The sequence below is a fragment of the Triturus cristatus genome, chromosome 3_2 (assembly GCF_964204655.1).
Source record: "Triturus cristatus chromosome 3_2, aTriCri1.1, whole genome shotgun sequence".
Taxonomy (NCBI): domain Eukaryota; kingdom Metazoa; phylum Chordata; class Amphibia; order Caudata; family Salamandridae; genus Triturus; species Triturus cristatus.
The window spans coordinates 1,161,798,608-1,161,823,179 of record NC_140584.1 but is presented as its reverse complement, the minus strand read 5'-3'; the positions used below and the strand labels follow the sequence as shown (position 1 = coordinate 1,161,823,179).

At 49.7% G+C, this 24,572-nt stretch overlaps 1 protein-coding gene across 3 annotated transcripts in view; it reads right to left on the bottom strand.

Moving 5' to 3' along the window:
• Nucleotides 1-24,572, bottom strand: part of LOC146859332 (uncharacterized) — a 497,958-nt gene that overhangs the window by 205,603 nt on the left and 267,783 nt on the right. For 2 of the 3 annotated variants that reach the window (XM_085650007.1, XM_085650010.1), the window contains exon 1: nt 11,785-11,919. The exons of the other annotated variant lie outside the window; for it this stretch is intronic. The gene's annotated coding sequence lies outside the window, so the exon portion shown is untranslated. Of the gene's footprint in view, nt 1-11,784; nt 11,920-24,572 lie in introns of those variants that run through there. 3 annotated transcript variants of the gene reach the window in all.

Sequence of the window (24,572 nt, the reverse complement as noted above, 5' to 3'; positions counted from 1 at the left end):
GGGAGTCAGGGAGATTTGAAGGGGTCAGATGAGGGAAGAAGGCATGGAAGAGCCCGAGGAGCCTGGAGTTATGAGACTTAAGGGTCAAAAGGATTTGGAAAAGCTTGATAAATCATTTGGGACAGTCGGCAGCGCCAGGGAGATTTTGGAGCACCTAAGAAGTCAGGTAGGTTAAGGATCATAAGAGGCGCCAAGAAGATCTAGAGGAGACTCCGGAGAGTAAGAGAGTCTGAGAAGCCTCCGTGGTTGTGTTTAATTTGGAAACAGTTCCAGGAGTCCCAGGGCAGACAGGGGGTACTGGTCACATACTGTGGTCAGTGTCTTTGACCACTGGTGTCCCGAGCTTTACTTCACGACTAAGCCAACCACTGAGTGCCAAGTAAACCGCTTTAGCGTTTTACTCAGAGGGTAGCAAAGTTGAGCAATCCGAGCCTTACTCTGAGAGGTGGTGTGAGGTAGGAGCTCAGAACGCAAAGTAACTTGTAATAACAGTCAATAAACTCAATGTCCAGCTGGGTCCATTTCTTTAGAGCTATAAGTACTTTAGTCCTATCATACAACAACAAAATACTGTACATAGCAGTTCAGAGAGCAAATTACTAATACACAGCCCAGGTATCATTTACTGTGCAGAGAAAAACTGGACATTGTGTGATCAGCTACTTCCCTGCTAATGTATTGTAATAAGGTACATTACAGCGCATTCTCTCAGTGCAAAAAGTGGGCCTTGAACACTCTTCCAGGAAATGAACGTTTAGCTGGATCCACCCAAGATTTCCATCTATCCCTTCCACCCAAAGTTAACTCTAGGTAGTGATTGGGTGGAACGTAACACTGGTTTTACAAGTTCACAGCTCTCTCCTCCTTGCCACACTTGGGCACAGTACCTTCAGGGGAATATTTCCTATTATTTCACACAACGCGGAGCGGCAAGGGGCAGCGCCGTGCTTCATTCCGTGAAAGGAAGACAGCTGAAATGCCTACATGGATCATTTCTGCTCTCTCTTTGTACTGAAGCAGTGTGTGCTGCCTAGCGCCAACGCAGGCACCCTGGCTTGCACCATAGTGCAAGGGGGGATTGTTTTTGAGCTGGATATTAGACCTTAAAGGACAAAACAGTCCTTTGAGGCATACTCCTCTTTTTATGTGTGCTGTTGAATGCAGCACACATGGAAAGAGGAAGTAACAATGAGAAATAAAGATATTTCTCCCTGTTATGTCTGTGTCAGGTAGGCGCACCATTTTGTTGCAAAGCAGGTTTACAAGTCTTTGCACATCTGGGTTTGCATTAAAATACATGGGTGGATGCATGGGGACGCCCATGGCGACTCATGTAGCACCTATCTAACACAAAGAAACTAGAGAGAGGTATGCTCAGTGTTGCGTTACTTTGTATTTACTAGTCCATGCAAAGCCGCAGAAAGTGGCTTTGCGTGGCCTAGTAAATGCACAAAATAATTTTGTGTCGAGCTGTGTCACAAAACTGATGCAAACCCGACACAAAATCATAGTAAATTTGGCCCTTAGATTTTTAGTCTGATGTGGGTTAGACAGTGTTTGCTAGCTGAGAGTGGGGGTGACACAGCCTTTGTGGTGGGTGGCTCTTTGCGGACCACTTGCAACATTCACACCAACTCGGTTCCAGCCCAGATAACAACACTGATATCTCTGCTGGAGCGCAGGTGTGTGATCCAGCTGAAGAGGCGACGTGAGGCGAGCAGATGTGGAATGTATTCTAACAACAGTGCCCACCAGAGCTGGCCTATGCTCAGATAGCTCCCTAGGCATGGATGGACAGAAATCTGGCTCCATTGCTGATGGTAATGAATTAAATGAGGCAGCAGGGGGTCGCTTTTGTGTTCACTGGTCAGTACCTGGCCACAGATATCCCTAGCTCCCCATAATCACTGATAGCTTAGCTGCCTCGTGCAGATGATAGTTTTGTTGATGTGTGTCGGCAATGGTCAGAGGGTGAAAGGAGGGCAAGGAAGGGGGCTAAAGGCAGGGGTGTAGCTTCGGGGGGGGGGGGGATTTGGGGTGTTACACCCCTTCAATAAACATATTTTCTAATAAATAGTTGGGTACAGGGGCTTCCATTCGGGTATTGTGAGATGTCACACACTCTCTCCCTCTCTATTTTGAAAGTCCACCAAATATTGGTTATTTTATAAAATATTGTGTTCTTTCTCTAGTACTCATACAAATCCGTATTCCTCTCTCTCTCCACTGCCCCTAAGGCTCCTCTCATGCACCCTGTTTGTCGTATAATGTATTTAAAAATTATATGCCAGCCTGATTGTCAGAAAATCTGTATCTCACCCCCAAGCCACCCCCCCTAATTTTAATGACCATGCTAAGCCCCTGGCTAAAGAGGTGTTAAAAACAAAAAACATTGCCCGCGGTATAATAATGAAGGACTGAAATCGCCTTAAACTGGCTAAACACACAGAAATGAACAGGTAGGAACAAGGACAAGGCTGGAGCAAGATGTGAAGGGCGCTGCTGTTGGCAGAACCTTAATGCACACAGCTCCATGTCCCCACAGAAGATTGGGGGCCCGGGTCCAGCTCGCCCATGCTAAAGACCAGCCCTGGTGCCTCACAGCAGCATGGAGGGACACGCCAAACCCTTCCTGTCCGATGACCTGCGACTCCTCTTCCTAGTTCTTGACTACACGACTCGGCGGCTGGCCGCAGCTGCGGCCTGACGCAGCCCTCGGAGGCCCTGGGATGACAGGGGTTGCGGGTAAGCCGGAGGGCGGGGCTGCGGCCGCGCCTGGTCAGCTCTGCCATCATCGAGGACCACGCAGCCTAGGTGACTCCTACTGATGCAGCCAGTTCGGTGGCGCGACCGTGCTGCGATCCCAGCTAATTTGAGCCTTTGCGTTACTAACGCGAAAAGGCAGTGAACGTCTACTGGAGGCTTGTCCAGTGCAGCACTACTTTTAACGAACTGCTACCTACCTTCTACACTACACTGGTCATGTGCTGTGCCTGCTGAAGCTGTGAACTCTCGCACACACTCCTTTGGTGCCTCAGTGAACAATCTTCATGGTACTGCCCATATTGGCTCAGGCAGCATACCGACTGCAATATTGGTGAGCGGCCCGCATTGTTGACCAATCTGGCCTGCTTATAATAAGTACTGGACTCTGGTGCCTGGGCCCCAACTGCAACCTAAATTGGTGTGCTCTGGTTACTACTGCTGAGACACCGCCTTGAGCGCTTTCAGGACGCGTTTCTACGCTGCCAATGAACTGGCTTGCTGGTTGTCCCTGACTGTGTCATACCCAGAGGTATTCACCTACCTCACTTACCTGTGGATCTTCAACTACTCCTGACGGCCAACGCCTCTGGACCCCTTCTACCTCCCATCATAATGGGCCGCTCTGACCCCTGTCAGCGCCCACTCTCTGATATGGCCAAGACCCCTCGGCGTGGAGATGAAGATAGCTCCCGTGGAGCATCCTTGGACACAGTCAAACCAGACCCTCCAGCCTCTGAGGGCACAGCCACCATATTAGCTGAACTGCGCGTAGGGATCAGATCAGTGGACACCCGCTTGGATACACTAGCGGCCTGACTAGAGAACAAGCATGAAAGAACTGACCAGTACAAAGCGCGCATTTCTACCACTGAACAATACATTTTGGATCTGGAGGATGCCGGCTCCTCTAACACTAAACGTGTTGATAAAACAGAGGACTAGGAGGTGAGATCGCATAGAAACAACATACGCATAGCAGGAATCACAGAGTCCACCAACATTAGTCATATGAAACCCTATGTGGAACATCTCCTCACAGAACTCTTCGGCAGGGATGCTTCCTCATTTGCAATCGAAAGAGCTCACAGGACCCTACCGATTAATAATAGTCAACCTTTCTCAATTACCAAGGTCATGACGCAATTCTACGTCTCACCCGAGAAAGAGCTGTGCTGCAATATTAGGGTATGACTCTCTTTTTTTCCTGATTTCACTCCAATTGTGGCACGCTGCAATTTTAAGGATGCTAAACGCTTTCTCCAGAAGGCAAATATAAAATATTCCATGCTATACCTGGTGCGACTACTAGTACAATTAAATGTCAAGATCCATATCTTTGACTCACCTTTTGAGGCCATACAGTTTTGCAAGCAGAATCATATTGGACGAGACCCGCCAACTGATGATGTTGGATCCGGGGGCTCTCCTGCCCAATCTTTACCAACCCAATGGCAACAGGCTCATCCTGACCACCATTACTTCCATGAGCTGTTCATGTACATGACTGACCGCTTGGCGCCAGATTAGTTGCCGGAATTAGTTGGAACACATTTGGTAGCCATTACACTGCCGTTGTTTCAGACAGACATTGCCTCTGCTACTCATAAGGCCTTCTTACTACATGGACATGCCCGTGGACAGTAGGCGCACTCCCCTGAGTGTTGTCTCCCGCCAAAGGATGACTCTGTTTATTTGTTTTCATCATTGGTTGATTGTATTTTTGATGGGTTTCACCAGTAGCGGGTTGTTAGATATCCGATGTGGGTGGGGGGTTCTGGGAGTTTCCAAGTTTAATTACTTTATTATTATCCTGATTTTTCTGCAAGGGAATGAATACACAATGGCAGTTGCATTCAGGGGCATAACACAGCCCCCCACAGCCCCCTCTCCAGGGGGCACCCTCAACACAGAAGTTTGGTGAAGAGCTCCTGATAGAGTCCGGAGGGGGCCCCTCCACGTACCTTGCAGGGGGACCCCTCAAGTTTCGTTACGCCACTGCTTGCATTACCTGATATACATGTGCCGCTAACCTTATTCTTTTATTATATACCCTTCTAATGCCTGTCCCCACTGCTGAGGTTGAGAGTGCGACATTAAAGTGCATAACCTGGAATGCACTGGGGTTATTTAACCCACAGTAAAGGCGTCAAGTACTGTCATACTTAGCCAATCATGCCGTAGAGATAGCTTGTTTACAGGAAACCCACCTTGCTCCTGGTTCTCGAAGCCACCATGCTGCAAATTGGGGTTAAAACCAATATTTTGCTAACTACAGCACATACTCTAGAAGTGTGTGCATCTAGTACACAGGGTGATCCCTTTTGTATCGCGGGAAATAATAGCAGATCCTGAGGGTCGTTATCTCTAACATGCCCCTCCTATTGGCTAACATCTACGCCCCCAACGTGGATGCCCCAGAGTTATTTGCTGACATTTCCACACATCTTTCTCGAATGCAAGTGCATACAATGCTTATGGGGGGGTGATTTCAATCTCACTATGGCCCCCTCTGTGGATTCGACTGGTACGGGACTTATTACCAAACCTCACTTCCTCCAGGCATTTTCTAATCCTATTCAATCCTCTCTCCTTACGGATGCCCGGCATTCCGAACACTTGTCTGCCAGGAGTTACACTTTTTGCTCCACTCCACATGGATCCTGGTCTCGTATTCATCATTGGCATCTCAACCCAACCCTAACACCAGGACTTACTGACATCGAACACCTCTTCGGGACCCTGTCAAACCAATAACCGGTACTGCTCACTCTCCAGCTTCCCAAGGCCACACTGCCTCATGCACCCTGCCGCTTCTTCACCAATGCCCCGCTCGATGACATTTTCCAATACGAAGTACGGGATGTAATAATTCAATATTTTCAACTCAACACAGGAACTGTAAAGCCATACTCAACACTTTGAGACGCTTTTAAAGCATACTTGAGAGGGGTGTGCATAGCCAAACACTCTGGAGTGCTGCGCTCTATACGTAGAGAGGTGGCGACTGTTGAACATACACCGAAGGCCCTTGACATACAAGCACTTACAGGTGATTTCCCTTCATTGTTCCGTCAATGTGTCTCCCTAATGCAGGAATTCCAAGACCTGGCAACCCGGGAAATCAACTATCTTGGTAAATACGCACGTGCTCAGGTCTATGGTGAGGGGGGGAGGCCAGGCCGAACACTGGCTGAAATGCTACACCCCTTGTATCAGGCTTCATTAATCACGCGCCTTCAACTTGATGATGACTCCACTGTCACCAGGAGTGACAATATAGTTGGCATTTTTATTTACTATTATACTCAGCTGTATACAACCTAATGTGCTACTTACGTAGCTGCTGTTGCAAACTACCTGGTGGAGGTTGCCATGGTCTGGTTAGATACAGGACATCAGCAATTTCTCACTTCCCCTAGCGAAGGTTCTTCTCACTCGCCTTACCTACTTATGGATAAAATAATTTCTCCATTGCAATCAGAGTTTATCCCAAATCTTTCTACATCAATTAATTTGAGGACTATATACACTTTCCTTGATCAGATCAACCCAGAGCTCCCTGCACCAGCAGTTTTACTCGTAGCCGAAAAAGCAGTTGACTCGCTAGAATGGCCTTTCCTATTTGCTAAATTGAGTAAACTCTTATTTCCCAAAGGTTTCTGAGAGCTTCTCTGCCTTCTCTATACCACCCACTGGCTCACTTGAAAATCAATGGCATCTTAACTGACCAATTTATATTAACTTGCGGCACAGGCAGGACTGTCCTCTGTAACCCCTTCTATTTATAATCGCTATGAACCCCCTTGTTCTATATTTCGTAGAGGGTCACTTAATGAGGGGCCTGTGGTTCCACCGAGGCCCTCTCTCTTAGCATCCCTTTACGCGGATGATGTAAGGCTATTTGTCAGAGATCAATCTATCACCCATACACCGCAAGGTAGTCCATTCTGGAGCGCTCTGTGGTCGTGCGGTTAATTGGAATAAGTCCGAAATCTTTCCCTTGGTGGACGCCACTGGAGTTTGTCCCCTAGAATTCCCCTAAAATAATGCTCTATTCCACCCAGATATCTTGGCATCTACCTCCATCGTCACAGTTCTGTGGTTATTCGCCTGAACTACGGTCCCGCAATTGACAGATTAGCATCCCAAGTGCATCAATGGATTAAATTTCCAATATCCATTGCAGGCAGATTATCAATCATAAAGATGGTGGTGCTGCCCCGTTTTTTATACTTATTCCTCAACATTCCGATAGTTTTGACTAATGCCTTTGTTTGACACTCAGCGAGGCATGCTAACGCGCTTGGTGTGGGCTGGCAAGCAGCTCAGAGTTAATTGGCAAACCTCGACCTTGCCATATGAACGCGGAGGGATTGGAGTTCCCAATAATTTTTACCTCTATTATTTACTGGCGCAGGCACACTTTGCACACCACTGGTTTCATTATGATGCACGCCTGCAATTCCTGAAGCCGGAATGGGCGCAGACCCACCCGTACCCACTTTGCTACCGAAATACAAACGCTCCCAAATACGTGCTGGGCCTGGACTAGACTCCAACGGTATCTAGGTTATAATCACTGATATTCCTCAAAAATCCCTCATAATGACTATCCCTGGCTACCTATAACCACAGAGGCTCTCACTAAACACACCTTATCCGGTCGATTACTTCGGCTGGGCGATCTATTTGCAAACACCGATATGCGATCTGTCACATCGCTAGCGGAAGGGAACAGTGTGTCATACATGGACAGTCCATTCTGCATAGACTTTACAATACAGTCCGTGCCACGATTCCGACTGCCCCGTCGGAGCCTTCCAAATGTCCATTATTGTCACTAGGCAAAAACCAAAGGAAATGATGGACGGAGTGTTGAACATTGCAAACACTCACCCCCAGTCAACTGATCTGGGTTTAATCCATCACTGTTCTTTAGCCCACTCTGCCACCCCAGTTCAGACATGGCCATATGCAAATCAGTCTGACCCTGTGCCTCATGGGAACAGTCCAGCCCGAACTGCCAAGCCATGTCTTCCCTGGACCGGAAACAAGCTTCCTAGGACCGGTTTCTGGCATTTCAGCCGTCTTCAGCCAGGCTTGCTTGAATCCAGTGGCAAAGTGAGCAAGGGACTCACGTCTGAGCATACCCTGCCAACTTATGGCGAACAAAGCAAAAACCAAAGGAAATGATGGACGGAGTGTTGAACATTGCAAACACTCACCCCCAGTCAACTGATCTGGGTTTAATCCATCACTGTTCTTTAGCCCACTCTGCCACCCCAGTTCAGACATGGCCATATGCAAATCAGTCTGACCCTGTGCCTCATGGGAACAGTCCAGCCCGAACTGCCAAGCCATGTCTTCCCTGGACCGGAAACAAGCTTCCTAGCACCGGTTTCTGGCATTTCAGCCGTCTTCAGCCAGGCTTGCTTGAATCCAGTGGCAAAGTGAGCAAGGGACTCACGTCTGAGCAAACCCTGCCAATTTATGGCGAACAAAGCAAAAACCAAAGGAAATGATGGACGGAGTGTTGAACATTGCAAACACTCACCCCCAGTCAACTGATCTGGGTTTAATCCATCACTGTTCTTTAGCCCACTCTGCCACCCCAGTTCAGACATGGCCATATGCAAATCAGTCTGACCCTGTGCCTCATGGGAACAGTCCAGCCCGAACTGCCAAGCCATGTCTTCCCTGGACCGGAAACAAGCTTCCTAGGACCGGTTTCTGGCATTTCAGCCGTCTTCAGCCAGGCTTGCTTGAATCCAGTGGCAAAGTGAGCAAGGGACTCACGTCTGAGCATACCCTGCCAACTTATGGCGAACAAAGCAAAAACCAAAGGAAATGATGGACGGAGTGTTGAACATTGCAAACACTCACCCCCAGTCAACTGATCTGGGTTTAATCCATCACTGTTCTTTAGCCCACTCTGCCACCCCAGTTCAGACATGGCCATATGCAAATCAGTCTGACCCTGTGCCTCATGGGAACAGTCCAGCCCGAACTGCCAAGCCATGTCTTCCCTGGACCGGAAACAAGCTTCCTAGGACCGGTTTCTGGCATTTCAGCCGTCTTCAGCCAGGCTTGCTTGAATCCAGTGGCAAAGTGAGCAAGGGACTCACGTCTGAGCACAGGGTCAGACTGATTTGCATATGGCCATGTCTGAACTGGGGTGGCAGAGTGGGCTAAAGAACGGTGATGGATTAAACCCAGATCAGTTGACTGGGGGTGAGTGCTTGCAATGTTCAACACTCCGTCCATCATTTCCTTTGGTTTTTTCTTTGTTCGCCATAAGTTGGCAGGGTATGCTCAGACGTGAGTCCCTTGCTCACTTTGCCACTGGATTCAAGCAAGCCTGGCTGAAGACGGCTGAAATGCCAGAAACCGGTCCTAGGAAGCTTGTTTCCGGTCCAGGGAAGACATGGCTTGGCAGTTCGGGCTGGACTGTTCCCATGAGGCACAGGGTCAGACTGATTTGCATATGGCCATGTCTGAACTGGGGTGGCAGAGTGGGCTAAAGAACGGTGATGGATTAAACCCAGATCAGTTGACTGGGGGTGAGTGCTTGCAATGTTCAACACTCCGTCCATCATTTCCTTTGGTTTCCGCATTATTGTCACTAGTCATCACAACTCTGCATAGTTCTCATCCAGTCTTGCGGCTATATCATGATGCAGCTCTCCCACTGGAACCAGTGGTGGAAAGGGGGTCAGGGGCGGCATGGGAAAGAGACCTGGGCAGCCCAATACCTGACAAGACATGGTACTTATGCTGTGAGCTAACCAGACTAGTTTAAAATAATCACTCTTTGGGAAGAAGTGTTCCATACTTTATCACAAATTGTCGAACTGGAACTAGTTCCATCTCCGCTTACGACGCTGTTGGGATACGTTAAATCACTCCCTACTGGAGTCGGACGTTCTGCTGCAATTGCACTTTTGTTTGCGAAGCGCCAGGTATCTTTGCACTGGGGTGCCCCATCAGCCCCAACAGTCAGGGGATGGATCCGAGATCTAGTGTGCCGCGACACTATGAGCGACACTTCCGCCACATTACAGCCTCCCGCTCCCAGGCCTAAAATGTATGGCAACTGCTGCTTTGCTACCTATTGACTCACTCCCCTGATGATGGGATGCCGTCCACGCCGGTGACACGCTCAGATCTTAAATGCACATTTCTCACCATACATATAAGACACATAGTACCAGTAATAGTATGTTAGGCAGGAGTCCCCATTGCAACAGCCCCCCCCCCATCCTCGAGCGAGTATTGTTTTCTGAATACTTGCCCTTCCTGAGTGGGTGTTGAGTACTCGCCAGTAATTGGTCGTTTTTTTGTTCTTCATCTCCTCCTCACTAGCACTGTTCACCTCTGTACATGTTTATCATTCTTATTTCTCTGCATTTTACAGGAATGCACATGCAGATTGTAAGTTTATGTTTGCCATAGATTCCTCCCTTGAAACTTTCTTTTCTCAGATATTGTTTTCTTTTTGTGATGTTTGTATGTTTACTAAAAAATCAATAAAGAAATATATATATTTTTTTAAAACAACACCTCCCTCGGCCAGGATGATAGTATGTGTAAGGGCGTCCACCGGTGGAATCTTTACTTAATTCAGCCCCCCTTACAGAAATAGAGAATTTACTGCCTGTTAGGAAACTGCATGCTTGTTTGATTGAATAACCACAGATTGTAACCTCACACTTGGCACCAAGCTCTCCCATGAGAGGCCACACTGCATCTGCACACATTTCCAAGCATGCATGCTTGCGTTCTACGCCCAGGCTGAGCGCTTCGATGCCACACAGGTGGCAGCAGGGCGCTGCACGGCTCACCTTAGACTCACAGTAAACAGAACAGTATTAAATAACATAAACATGTAAAACATACCACGTCATGTTGTAATACAATGTAACTGCATAGCATTTCTCAGAACTTAAAATGGCAACCAATGACATAGCACAGCATACCCTAGAGCAGCATAACGCTATGTAACATGGCGTGGAATATCCAATCACAGCCTAGCATCTCACATGTGAGCCCTGAAGGATATTACATGACGTGGCTTAGTGCAACTACATAACGGCAGAACATAGTGATCAGTATGACCTCATAGCTAGACATGACAAAGAACATGACATAACATACAACATGAAACAGAGCAGCATCTCTTAACATTACATAACAAACCATAGCAATGCGATTTACAAACATGGTACCACGGCAAAAAGAGCCATGTCCCCTGTCAGTGCGAGGCCTCTCTATAAATCACCACACAGCCTTCGGCTAGCACAGCCAGAGCTGACTGTGTCCCGGTAACTGAGCTCTGCAACTCAGCCATGGCAGTTTTCCTCTCTATAGCGCCCTGAGGCTGGTCAGGTGGCAGCGTGGTGCCTCATAACTAAGGCTCCCTGTTTTCCGTTTTTACTGCTTTTTACAGATAAATACAGACAAACATGTATATTCCTGTCTGTATTTATTTTTAAATGTGGATAAAAACGGAAATTTGCTTTTTTTGGAAGAGATTCTACATGCTGCCAGTCATGACCACCAGGCCAATAGCACTGCTGATTGACAGGTAAGGGGTTAAAAAAAATGGAATTTTAGTAAAGAGGCTTTAACAGCAGTAGATGAGCACAACCTTGATACTAATATGATCATGTTTTCTTAGACGTGCATTGATTTATCATCTGTGGGTTTTCCTATCACTGGAACCTATAAGGGGTTTAAGCATGAATGCACATTTATTGGTTACATAAATGTGGAAAAATACTAGTTTCAACTTCATTTATTACAAAAACCCCAAACAAAAAAGGATAAATACAGGCGGAAATGTAAAAAACAAAAAAAAAAACCGGGAGCCTTACTCATCATAACCCACTGACAAGACATGATGTATGAGAGAGCCAAGGTGGACACCAGGGTAGCTTTCTAAGGAACTCGTAGTCTCTCGCGCCAACATGCCCCCCTTCAACAGAGCCCCACAACCTTCAAGTAAATGGCATTTCCTACCGAGGCTATGGAGGATCCGAGAGGGGCATGCCTGCTCCGAGCGAACCGACTGCTGCTCCCGGGAGCTCCAGCCACTGGAAACCGAAAGGAGGAAGTAAGCGCTGCCTGCAGCCCGGGCTGCTCCTGCTTGAGTGCGAAGGTAGCTCGTTGTTCCTGGTCAGACGTCAGTGTGATCCTCCCGCCCCCCCACCCCCCTCCCTTTGTTGATATGTCAAGGCAGAGGGGAGCCACACCTTGGATCAGAGGCTGTGTGCGGTGCACAGGCACATACAGGCCGCATACCTGAGAGGCGAGCAGGCATGCACAGAAGGCAAACCTGCTCTGCCCCCGTGTGCAGGCCACCCACCTAAGAGGCGAGCAGGCCTGCACGGAAGACATGCCTGCGCTGCCCCCGTGTGCAGGCCCCATGCCTGAGAGGTAAACAGGCCTGCACGGAAGACATGCCTGCTCTTACCCCGTGTGCAGGCCACACACCTGTGAGGCGAGCAGGCCTGCACGGAAGACATGCCTGCTCAGCACGTGATCATATACAGGTCACATACCTGAGAGGCGCACAAGCCTGCATAGAAAAGGTGCCTGGCCACCTACCTGAGAGGTAAACAAACCTGCATGGAAGACATGCCTGCTCTGTGCCCATGTGCAGACCACAGGTCTGCACATGGGCACGCCAGATCAACTCTGTCTCGTCCTCCTGCTTCCACAACCTCTGCCTTCTACGTAAGACCTTCAAATGGATCCCCCTCGAACACAGAAAGACCGTCACTCACGCCCTGGTCAGCAGCAGGCTCGACTACGGCAACGCACTCTATGCCGGAATAAACAAAAACCTCACCCGCAAGCTACAGAACATCCAAAACGCCGCCGCAAGACTGGTCCTCAACCTGCCAAGACACTGCCCCATCTCCCAGCACCTGCGCACACTCCACTGGCTCCCCATCGAAGCTAGAGTCACCTTCAAGATGCTAACCCATGCTCACAAGGCCCTCCATGACACTGGACCAACATACCTGAACAGCCGACTCAAATTCCACGCACCCCAAAGGACCCTACTATCAGCCCAGCTCTCCTACGCTGTGGTCCCCTGCACCAGAAAGACCAGATCGGGGGGCCGCTCCTTCTCCTTCGCGTGGCCAGAGCCTGGAATGACCTTTCCCTCCACCTCAGACAGACAACATCGCTCCCCATCTTCGCAAGAAACATCAAAACCTGGCTCTTTCGACAGACCCCCTCCTTGATGGACTGGAACCTGCGACCCCTCTCACCCCCAGCACCTTGAGACCCTTACGAGTGAGTAGTCGCGCTTAACAAACACCTGACTGATTGATTTGATTGATTCATGCCTGAGAGGTAAACAGGCCTGCATTGAAGATATGCCTGCTCTGCCCCCGTGAGCAGGCCCCATGCCTGAGAGGTAAACAGGCCTGCATGGACGACATGCCTGTTCTGCCCCCGTGTGCAGGCCACACACCTGTGAGGCAAGCAGGCCTGCACGGAAGACATGCCTGCTCAGCGCGTGATCATATACAGGTAAAATACCTGAGAGGTGTACAAGCCTGCATAGAAAAGGTGCCTGGCCACCTACCAGAGAGGTAAACAAACCTGCATGGAAGACATGTCTGCACTGCACCCATGAACAGCCACATACCTCAGGCTGAGAGGTAAACAGGCCTGCATGGAAGACATGTGTGCAGGCTCCATCCCTGAGAGGTAAACAAGCCTGCATGGAAGACATGCCTGCTCTGCGCCAATGTGCAGACCACATGCCTGAGAAGTAAATAGGCCTGCATTGAAACATGCATGTTCTGCCCCCGTGAGCAGGCCACAGGCCTGAAAGGTAAGCAGGCCTGCATGGAAGATATGCATGTTCTTCCCCCGTGTGCAGGCCACATGCCTGAGAGGTAAACAGGCCTGCATGGAAGACATGCCTGTTTTGCCGCCGGGTGCAGGCCACATGCCTGAGAGGTAAACAGGCCTGCATGGAAGACATGCCTGTTCTGCCCCCGCGTGCAGGCCACGTCATAAACAGGCACATGCTTGAGAGGTAACCTGCCTATATGGAATGCGTGCCTTCTCCCAATGTGTAGGACACATACCTGGAAGGTAAACAGACCTATAAAGAAGGCGTGTGAGGTCCCTATATTGAGGCCACCTACCTGAGAGGTAAATAAAACTGTATGGAAGACATGGCTGTGCTGCACCCATGTACAGGCCACATACCTCAGGCTGAGAGGTAAACAAACGTGTATGTAAGACATGGCTGTGCTGCACCCATGTACAGGCCACATACCTCAGGCTGAGAGGTAAACAAACGTGTATGTAAGGCATGCCTGTGCTGCACCCATGTACAGGCCACATACCTCAGGCTGAGAGGTAACCAAACATGTATGGAAGATACATGCCTTTTCTGCACCCATGTACAGGCAACATACCTCAGGCTGAGAGGTAAACAAACGGGTATGGAAGACATGGCTGTGCTGCACCCATATACAGGCCACATACATCAGGCTGAGAGGTAATCAAACCTGTATGGAAGACATGCCTGTGCAGCACCCAGGTACAGGCCACATATCTCAGGCTAAGAGGTAAACCAACGGGTATGGAAGACATGGCTGTGCTGCACCCATGCATAGGCCACATACCTCAGGCTGAGAGGTAAACAGGCTTGTAAGGAACGCATGTCTGCTTCCCATAAGCAGGTTACATGCCTGAGAGGTAAACAGGCTTGCATTGAAGATATGCCTGCTCTGCCCACGTGTGCAGGTCCCATGCCTGAGAGGTAAACAGGCCTGCATGGAAGACACGCCTGCTCTGTGCCCATGTGCAGACCACATGCCTGAGAGGTAAACAGGCCTGCTTTGAAAATATGCCTGTTCTGACCCCGTGTGCAGGACACATGCCTAAGAGGTAAACAGGCCTGTATGGAAGACACGCCTGCTCTGTGCCCATGTGCAGACCACATGCCTGAGAGGTAAACAGGCCTGCACTGAAGATATGCCTGCTCTGACCCCGTGTGCAGGACACATGCCTAAGAGGTAAACAGGCCTGTATGGAAGACACGCCTGCTCTGTGCCCATGTGCAGACCACATGCCTGAGAGGTAAACAGGCCTGCACTGAAGATATGCCTGCTCTGCCCCCGTGTGCAGGCCCAATAACTGAGAGGTAAACAGGCCTGCGTGGAAACATGCCTTCTCTGCCCCCGTGTGCAGGCCCCATGCCTGAGAGATAACCAGGCCTGCATGTAATATATGCCTGCTACCCTCATACAGGCCCCATAACCGTGAGATAAACTGGTCTGTTGTGATAACATGCCCACTGCCAGAGAGGGGTTGCCCACACGTGACTCTGCATGTCAGGCGCTGCCTGACGTACTGCTGCCACTGCCCCAGCCCCGCTGGCTTGTCAGAAGCCTGCTGCCTGGGAGTGTTTAAGGACTCGTTCTTCAAATCTCCTGACAGCAGCACTCATGCTTGAAGAGTGGCAGGGAGGTCAAGGGCCCCATGACAACGGGCCTTGACTTACAGAGAGGCCGGTTTTACAGGTAAGGGCACCTGCACGCTTGCACTTGTAGAGGGATTAAGGCTCCATTGTTAACATTCAACCTTCACTGTACCGAGTCCATCTCTGCCTTATCGCTGCCCTAAGTAAGAAAGAACGACCCACTCTTCAATAAAAACAAATATACTCCCCCGACAGGCCGAGGAGCTCAGTCATTATCTTATTTACTAGGCCTCTCGATTTTATTTTATTTATGTTTCACACAATTATCTCCGTTTATCCTTATTCATTTTTTCCCTCTAAGTTTGATCTATCTATAGTTATATTTTCGCTTATTGAAAAAAAAAATTGAAATTAGTATTGTTCCACATTTATTTGACATAATTTTAATGTCGGTAGAGCTTCAGATTGGTCAATATCCGTATCCAATAGGAGAATGATGTGGTAAGTATCCCTATCCAATGGGAGAATAGTGTGGTAAGTATCCATAAATCCAATAGGAGAATGGTGTGGTAAGAATCCATATCCAATAGGAGAATAGTGTGGTAAGAATCCATATCCAATAGGAGAATAGTGTGGTAAGTATCCATGTATCCAATAGGAGAATGGTGTGGTAAGAATCCATATCCAATAGGAGAATAGTGTGGCAAGTATCCATATATCCAATAGGAGAATGGTGTGGTAAGAATCCCTATCCAATGGGAGAATAGTGTGGTAAGTATCCATAAATCCAATAGGAGAATAGTGTGGTATGAATACGTATCCAATAGGAGAATAGTGTGGTAAGAATCCATATCCAATAGGAGAATAGTGTGGTAAGTATCCATGTATCCAATAGGAGAATGGTGTGGTAAGAATCCATATCCAATAGGAGAATAGTGTGGTAAGTATCCATATATCCAATAGGAGAATGGTGTGGTAAGAATCCATATCCAATAGGAGAATGGTGCGTTAGGTATCCATACACAATATGAGAATGGTGTAGTAAGTATCCATACCCAATAGCAGAATAGTGGGGCAAGTATCATGGCCAAAATGACAAAACTATATTGCCAAATGCAGGCTTTGTGGGACTTTTCTCCCTGAACAAGGTATTTTTCCAGCTGTTTTGTCCTGGAGTTGGCAATGTTAAAAAAATCTTCACAAAGCGAGCAGGCGTAAACTTTTTCAACTTCAGACACTCTTCAAGACTCTTCAGACACTAACTATGTAACCCTTATTGCCACAGTAGTAACTAAAGTTCTGAGTCACAAAAATAAATCATATTGCAGGTGTACACCTGAGAAATTGTGACTGTGACAGCTCACCAGGAGAACTCACGTTTGATAGCATACGCAAATATGCTCATATGTATAATGTACATGGTATAGTTGCTTGTATCAATATCTAGAAAGAGAAAAATTGCACTTTGTAACAGTTTTTCTTCGTCCTGTGCTCGTTGTGTAGCAGAATTTCAATTGCATCTCAGTGATGAGACACAAAGAAGCCAACGTGTGACATCCTTCGCCCAGTGCTGAATCTCCAGTCCAGTCGCCACACATTATGCTCAACGCTCCAGTCAGCTCCCGAGCATCCTTCCGGGTGACAGCAAGTGCCGGGACGCCACTGAGGACACCCAATCATGTGCTGAGTGTACCATCCAACAACATGCTGCCTGGTAGAGGGATGTTCGCCTCTTCATCCCCTGAACGAGCATTGCCCCAGGTGAGCTGTGGGTACAAATGTAATACAATGTACTGGTGTTGGGTCCACGGAGGAGGCATAAGGGGGCCTGTGCCCCAGCTCTGTCTGTGGTATCCCTCCCTTTGGCTCAACAACCAGCTGTGATGATTGTGCCACACACATTAATTCATCCAGCAACCTTTCACTACAAAGCAGTGTTGTTTGAATAGAATGTGTAAATTTGACTTTGTATGCGAGTGTGTGTTAATACATGTACATTCTGAGTCAGATTTCAACATTTTAAGCATGTACACACACATCATTTTACATACATGCACTTGCACGCCTGATGTTCTCCTCCACCCTGTACTTCAACATTTCATTCGCCCATTCACGCGCAGGCATATAATCCTTTTTACTCTTCATTTCCTCCCTCTCAACCTCATCTATCAAGAGTGAAAAAATATCGATATATGTCCTTTTCCAAATTCTCTCCTTAACCTCCTGCGACAGGTGGCGCGAGAGAGATTCGTAAGACGTGCGTGCCTCCCCCATGCCCAACAGTGGCAACGTCTGTGGCTTACCCTGCGAAGGTCCCGGGGTTTCCTTGGGGGCCCCCACCGCTGGCACGTCCTGAGGCTTGGCTAGGTCGATAAGCTCCTTCGCCCTTTCCAATGCGTCCGCCCCGACAACACCCGCTGCACTCACGTTCAAACCCATGCCCCCCAGCCAGGGAAGCACCGCTGCTAAACTGGAAACAAAATCGGGAGGAAGTGTTGGCACCCCCCCGGGTGCGGGGGGAAGAGGTACCGAAAGTACAGGCACCGCCAGCACTGGCATTGTTGGCGTGGGGGTCGGAATCGCAGGTGCGGGGGGAACAGGTAAGGAAAGATCAGGCACCGCTGGCACCGGAACTGCTGGCACTGGCACTGCTGGCGCGGGCGTAGGGATAGGGTGCGCCGGTGCGGGTGACGGGATAACGGGCATCGCGGGGGGCAAGGGAACAGACCCCACCACTGGATCGACAGGAGAAGGCTCGCCCCCCGGTCCATTAGGGAATGCGGGAAGTACAGGCGAAATTGGGGGCCCACCGCACCCAGGGACAACCTGCGGGCCTTTCTTTGCCCTACTCTTCTTCAGCAAGGGGGGAAAAGCCTCCCTTGGTGGCAAAGCGTCCCTGCGCGACCTCCCAGAAGGCCCTTCCTGCGCATCCAGCCTCTCTGCCAGCTGCGCCATGGTACTATCCATCTCCCCAATCTTTCTCATGAGCGCGTCTAAAACAGTTGCTATACCCGGGCGCCGCTCGCCACGCTTAGCCTTAGGAGGCATGTCTACCCTGCTACCTGTACCAACTTTACCAATTTTTGATGGAGGAAACACGCGGGCCACTTCACCCCCGCTACCGGAGCCTCACTACTGGCTAGCCCAGCAAGGCAGGTGGGCAATAGGCTCCAACCCGCTTGGCTCCCAGCAGCGCCGGGATGCAGACCACTGACCGTGTCCTCAGGCACCCTCTGCGCAGGTCTCCACGTCACCGCCGCGTCACACCAGTGAGAAGGCACCTGTAAGCACTTGAAGCTGTTTTCGCGATCGGTATATACTCCTTTACCAAGCTGTGAATACAGTCACCGCCTTCCTGTTATGCAAACAACAAAATTAGTGATCAAAAATGCTGCATCTGTGTAATCTAACTATTAGGGGACCTAATGACCCACTTCGCGCCCCAGCAGCTGTGAAGAGCAGGATAAGCTATGAAAAACAGTATGCAAATTAACTGATATCCCCCTGCAGGCTTGCACCCAAAAGTTTCAAAACAAATAGGCCCAATGGGCTGGTACACCGCCTCAAAAATCTCCCCCTCCCCGCGAAGGCACCCGATTACTGTTGTGTCCTCCATCGCCCAGAAATAAAGATCCACACGTTCCCTAGAGATCCGCCCGGTGAGCGAGAAGCCTGTGCGTGGCGCCGGGCAGCCTTCGAAGGCCAACACACACCCGTACCTAGAAGCACTCACCCGTACCTAGGAGCACTCACCCGTCGACCGGGAAGGCCGCACGCACACCACCCAAGCCCCCGACACCTTACCTCCGCCAGCGAACGATGTTAACACCAACGCGCGTTCGATGCGCACTTGAACACCGGAGCTAGAGCGCTAACCTCGCTGATCAGAGAGACCCACTTGAGAGCGTTGAAACGCACTGCCCGCGTCCCCACTGGGAGTCTGCCCGTCCGTTGTTCAAAAAAGGCGCCAAAAGCGGACCCAGCCTTCCGCTCGCTTTCGATGCCCGCTGCTTGTAACACGAAAAAGCCTCAAGCTGCCACGAACCGCCGGCGAGACTTCCTCCGATTCCACAGCAGCGCCGACCCCTAGAAAACAGAAAGAAAAAAGATTAAGGGACCTCCCGAGGGAGGATGTGGCACATACGATGGATGTGCTGCCGAGGGGAGGAAGAGATCGTCTCTTGCGCTCCCCCCGGCTTTAAGGTCTCCGAGGGTCGCCCACGCCCCCGGAAGTGATCAGATCGCTTCCGGGGCGCTGGGGAGCCTCCCATGACCCGGAAGTGATTCAATCACTTCCGGGGCAGTTCCCCTACCGCAGGCAGGGACAGCGAATGGGGCACAGGTTCCGGGGGCACGGCCGACCCCCATAATGGCGGCGGGGCCTATGCTGGCCCCGCCTTCCTCTGATAGACCTTTGAAGGTGCCCCTACCAGTTATATCAGTGGCTCTGTATGTGCACCTCTTAAAATTCAGTTCTGAGGCACCTCTCATACAAAGCACGCTTCTGCCAAAACCTTGGACATGACAACTTCGAACTATAACTTACTAGATTCCTATCCTTAGTGGACTTGCTCCTTCCACAGTGCAGTGTCGTCTGGTAGCTGCTTCTGCAATCCCCTCCTGCTGCCACTGGTGCCACGGAACCGGAGGCCAGAAGTTCAAGGCCTTCCCCACTCACAGGCTCCTTTCTGAGCCTCATACCTGATGGTCCAATGGTAGAGCGTCACCACTCTGCTGCTTGACTGACCTCTACTCACTGTTTCTGTCGCTCTCTCTCTTTTCATTTCCTTTTTTCTGCCTCTGCCTTTATTCATTCACTTGCTTCCTCTGGTTTCTTTGCTTTTGGGTTTTTCTTCTGTTTTCCCGTTTTTGCTGCCCTCTCCCTCATTGCAGCTGCGTGCCCCCGCAGCCCCGCTCCCTTTCAGTGTCCTTTTCCCGCTCCTGTGTTTGCCGCCTCCCAGCTGTCCAGTCCCACCTGCAATACTGCTAAATGACGGCTGCTGCTCGGTGAAAGTGCAGTCCACTATCCTTAGTGGACTTGCTCCTTTCAAAGCGTAGCAACGTCTGGTAGCTGCTGCTGCGGTCCTGTCCTGCTGCTACTGGGCACTGACCCATGGGTCAGACGTTCAAAGCCCTCCTCTACCCGCAGGCTCCTGCCTACTACTCATCCCTGATGGTCCAGTGGTAGAGCGTTACTGCTCTGCTGCTTGACTGCCCTCTTCTCGCTGTTGCTGTCCCTTTCTCTATTTTTATTTCCTTTTTTCTGCCTCTGCCTTTATTCATTTGCTTGCTTCCTCTTGTCTCTTTGCTTTTGGCTTTTTCTCCTGTTTTCCCATTTTTGCTGCCCTCTCTCTTATTGCAGCTGCGTTCCCCCGCAGCCCCGCCCTCTTCCAGTGTCCTTTTCCCACTCCTGCGTTTACCACCTCCCTGCTGTCCCTGCTGTCCAGCCCCTCGTAGCACTACTTAATGGCAGTCGCAGCACTGGTGCGCCGCTGGCACAGGAAAGGTGCACTAAAGGCAAGCCCATCGGCGCCTGTCTGCGCCTGGACCGCGCCCAGCACCAGGACCCTGCATCTCGGACCTCCCACTGCTATGACGCCAAGACCCTCCTTTTCCTCAACACGGTGGGACAAGCCAACTCACACCTAGCATCACCAACGAAGACCCTTGGGCCATCCGCCTGCCGGAACTGCAAATGCACCTTCAGCCATCACGCCAGCCCCCCTCGTCGCCTAGCTGACTAACAGTGCACCCGTCTGCCTCAACTGTATTCTCCTCAACATGCGGTCCCTCCACAAGCACCCCACGGGAATCTGGGCCCTCCTTGACACCACCACTCCTGACATCGCCTTCCTCACAGAAACCTGGACCAACCCCTGCTCAGGACCAGACATTGCCATCCCCATGCAGGACGTCTACAAGTTCACCCGCAAGCACTCCCCTGACTTCCCAGGAGGTGGCACCACCATTATCCACGAAAGCATGCTCCGACTAACCACGCACTCTAATGACCCTACAACAAACATGGAACAGCTCCACTTCCAGAGCTGGGCCAACCCCAACACCACCCACCGTGGCACCCTCATCTACAGGTCCCCTGATTCCACCCGCCCCTTCATCGACTCCATCATAGACCTCATCGCACCCCAGGCTCTCGCATACACCGACTTCATCCTACTCGGAGATCTCAATTTCCACCTGGACAACCCTAGCGACCAGAACACTGCCCCCCTCCTGGATAACCTCACCAACATCGGATGCAGGCAGCTAGTCACCTCACCGACCCCCACAGCCAGACGCACGCTCGACCCCGTCTTCTCAACAAGCGGAAATATTAGCTACAGCCAGACCACCGAACTCTCCTGGAGAAACCATCACTGCGTACATCTCGCCTTTGACACACCAACCGCACACCACCGCCACAATCGCCCTACCAGCTGCAGGTGGATCAAGGCCACCGAAGAACTCCTCATCAACTCCTTCAGCACAACTACTCTGCCAACGCCTTAGGACGCCAACACGGCAGCACGAAACCTCCACCAATGGATCTCCAACTGCACCGGCACCCTGGCACCCCTCAAGTGAGGACCATGCAAACAACGATCCAAGGCGGCCAGCTGATTCACTCCCACCCTCCTCAAATCCAGACGCACCTGCAGACATCTTGAGAAGAAATGGAGGAGCAACAAAACTCCGGAAATTCAAACAACCTTCAAGTCCGCTTTCAACACACACCACTTCCCCCTCAAAACCACTATGAATACGGCCATCCAAGACAGAATCAACACTAACACACACAACAGCTAAGAACTCTTCACCATCATCAAGGAGTTTGCCAGGCCCAACAGTGAGACCTCAGACATCCCCCCTCCCAAGACCTCTGCAACAAACTTGGCACCTTCTTCCCAAACAAGATCAGGCAGATCTAAGACACCTTCGACACCCCAGACAGTGCTCTTCTGGACCCGCTCACCACAGATTACACGCTTAAGTTCATGAAGAGCTTCCACTCAGGGGCCCCGACTGACCCGTGCTCATAACACATCTTCCATAGTGCAGCCGTTGCCATCGCCCCCTCAGCTCCGCCACACCATCATCTGCTCTATCAAAACTGCCACCTTTTCTAACGACTGGAAACACGCTGTGATCAACCAGCTGCTGAAGAAGCCATCCTCAGACCCGACAGACCTCAAGAACTTCAGACCGATTTCTTTTCTCCCCCTCCCAGCCAAGGTTATAAGAAGGCCATCACCACCCAACTCTGAGTTCATCGAAGCGAACCATGTTTTATTTATTTTATTTTATTTTAGGGGTTTTATATAGCGCTGACCTGACCAGAGGGTATCGGAGTGCTTTACAACATTGATTCATAAGAGTTACTTAATAGAGCAAAATTAAACATAAAGTTCGGAAGTCCAGGGTGCTACGGATTCTTGAGGTAGTAGTAGAGCCCGGAGGTAGCCTTGTTGAATGCTTTATTGACGTAGTTCAAGAGTCCTGAGGACACTCCTTCCTCATGGCCAGACCATGCAAGTCAGACTACCACTGTTCCTCTCAGAACCCACAGAGATCAGCTGTGGAGTCCCCCAGGGCTCCTCTGAGTCTCACCCTTTTCAATGTCTAAATTGCCCCCCTCCAAAAGACTTTCAGATGGAGCCCCACAGAATCCAGAAGGACGGATGCCCACGGATTCATCACCGGCAGACTCGACTACAGCGACGCACTCTATGCCGGCGCCACCCAAAAACAGCTCAATAAACTTCAGTATGTCTAAAACGCTGCCGCCAGACTGGACCTCAACATCCCCTATCGCAGCCACATCACACAACACCTCAGACACCTCCAATGGCTTACATTCAACAAGAGTCACTTTCAAGCTCCTCACTCACGCCTACAAAGCCTAACACAATGAAGGACCATCATACAGTATGCAGTATCAAGAGTGGCTCACTGCTCTGCTGTGTTTATAAAAGACCACAGCAGGGGCTGCCAGCCCAGTGATAGTTGGGAGAATGGTCTGGGTGGAGGCACAACCTCCCTTGTGCATGGACAAATATTGTGCACAATGGGATTTGGCTGCCCTCGGAGAGTTAGATGCAAGAACTGAGAGGAGGCAACGCATAGTGGTTGAATGCTGTCCCCCCCGGAGGCTGGCCATTGATAGAGCTTTGGGAGTAGGGCCTGGCCAGAGGCCTGGCCCTGCAACGAACTCTATAGCGCAATGGTGGAGAACGCACACTGTGGGTGCGGCTGCCCCTAATGCATTGGCTGCAGGGCCTGGTGGAAGGTCAGTCCCTGTAGCCAATCGAACTGCACAAGGTGAAGGCTATGTGCAGAGGTGGTTGGCATCCGAGGGAGGCTGAGAAGTGCTGGAGCAGAGTTTTCTGTTAAAAAATTCTGGGGCTTTTGAAGCTCTGGCATGTCTATGCGTCATAATAATAATTAATAATTAATAACTAATTATTTGTCTTGTGCAAGTGAGTTAAATTAACCAATCTGTTTGTTCTAACACAAGAGAAGGTTACACACGGGTTAGCATGTACGTGCTGTATTTGTATTCACAATAACGTGCAAGTTTTCCATGTTTAAACGTTGCTGTGTGCTATTTATTTTTTAGCACAAAACGCTGTCTGAATTAATGCTCTGTATGTCGCGAAGCTAGATAAATGCATACACATAAGGGTATTAGTGGGGTTAACACTGTCTAATCATTATGATGTAGTAATCTTTATTTTGTCTCTTTAATTAAAGATGGTCTATTGTTCAGCTAACAGAAAAACTGTCGGCAGTCCTTATAAGGAAATTTCCGGGAGGACATCAGCAAGTTTGGAGGATCTCCAAAAGAAATGTTCGTCCTTGGGAGACAATGGGCCTCAGAGAACTCTGTGTAAAGGCTGGTTTGTCGGAGGAAATGAATATGAACTGTTGCAAAACTCGATTCTTTCTCCGAGGATTTTATAATTATGACTTTTCTTGAGCGGAGATTTTAGGATGTAGTCAAGATACATCCCATCCTTCTTGTTCTACTTGGTGATACAATTTATGCATGTGGGTTTCCATTGTATTTTATAGTATAAAATGTTAGCTTAGGGAGGGCTCTCCCCACTCTTTCTTTCGTCGCCTTGCTGCGTGAACTTGCGTTGCAGATGACCGATGCTGAGGACTTTATCCTGAAAAGACTTTTCAAGAGACTGGTCCTGACCCGTTCTGACACTAGTTAGAATAGGTAACTATGAGAAATGATTTATTCCGATTTCATTCTGACTAATTTTAGATAAAGCAATATAACTTTCGAACATGGTGTTGGTTGTTTCTTTCCTTGTCGTTTATTGAATTATTATTGATTATT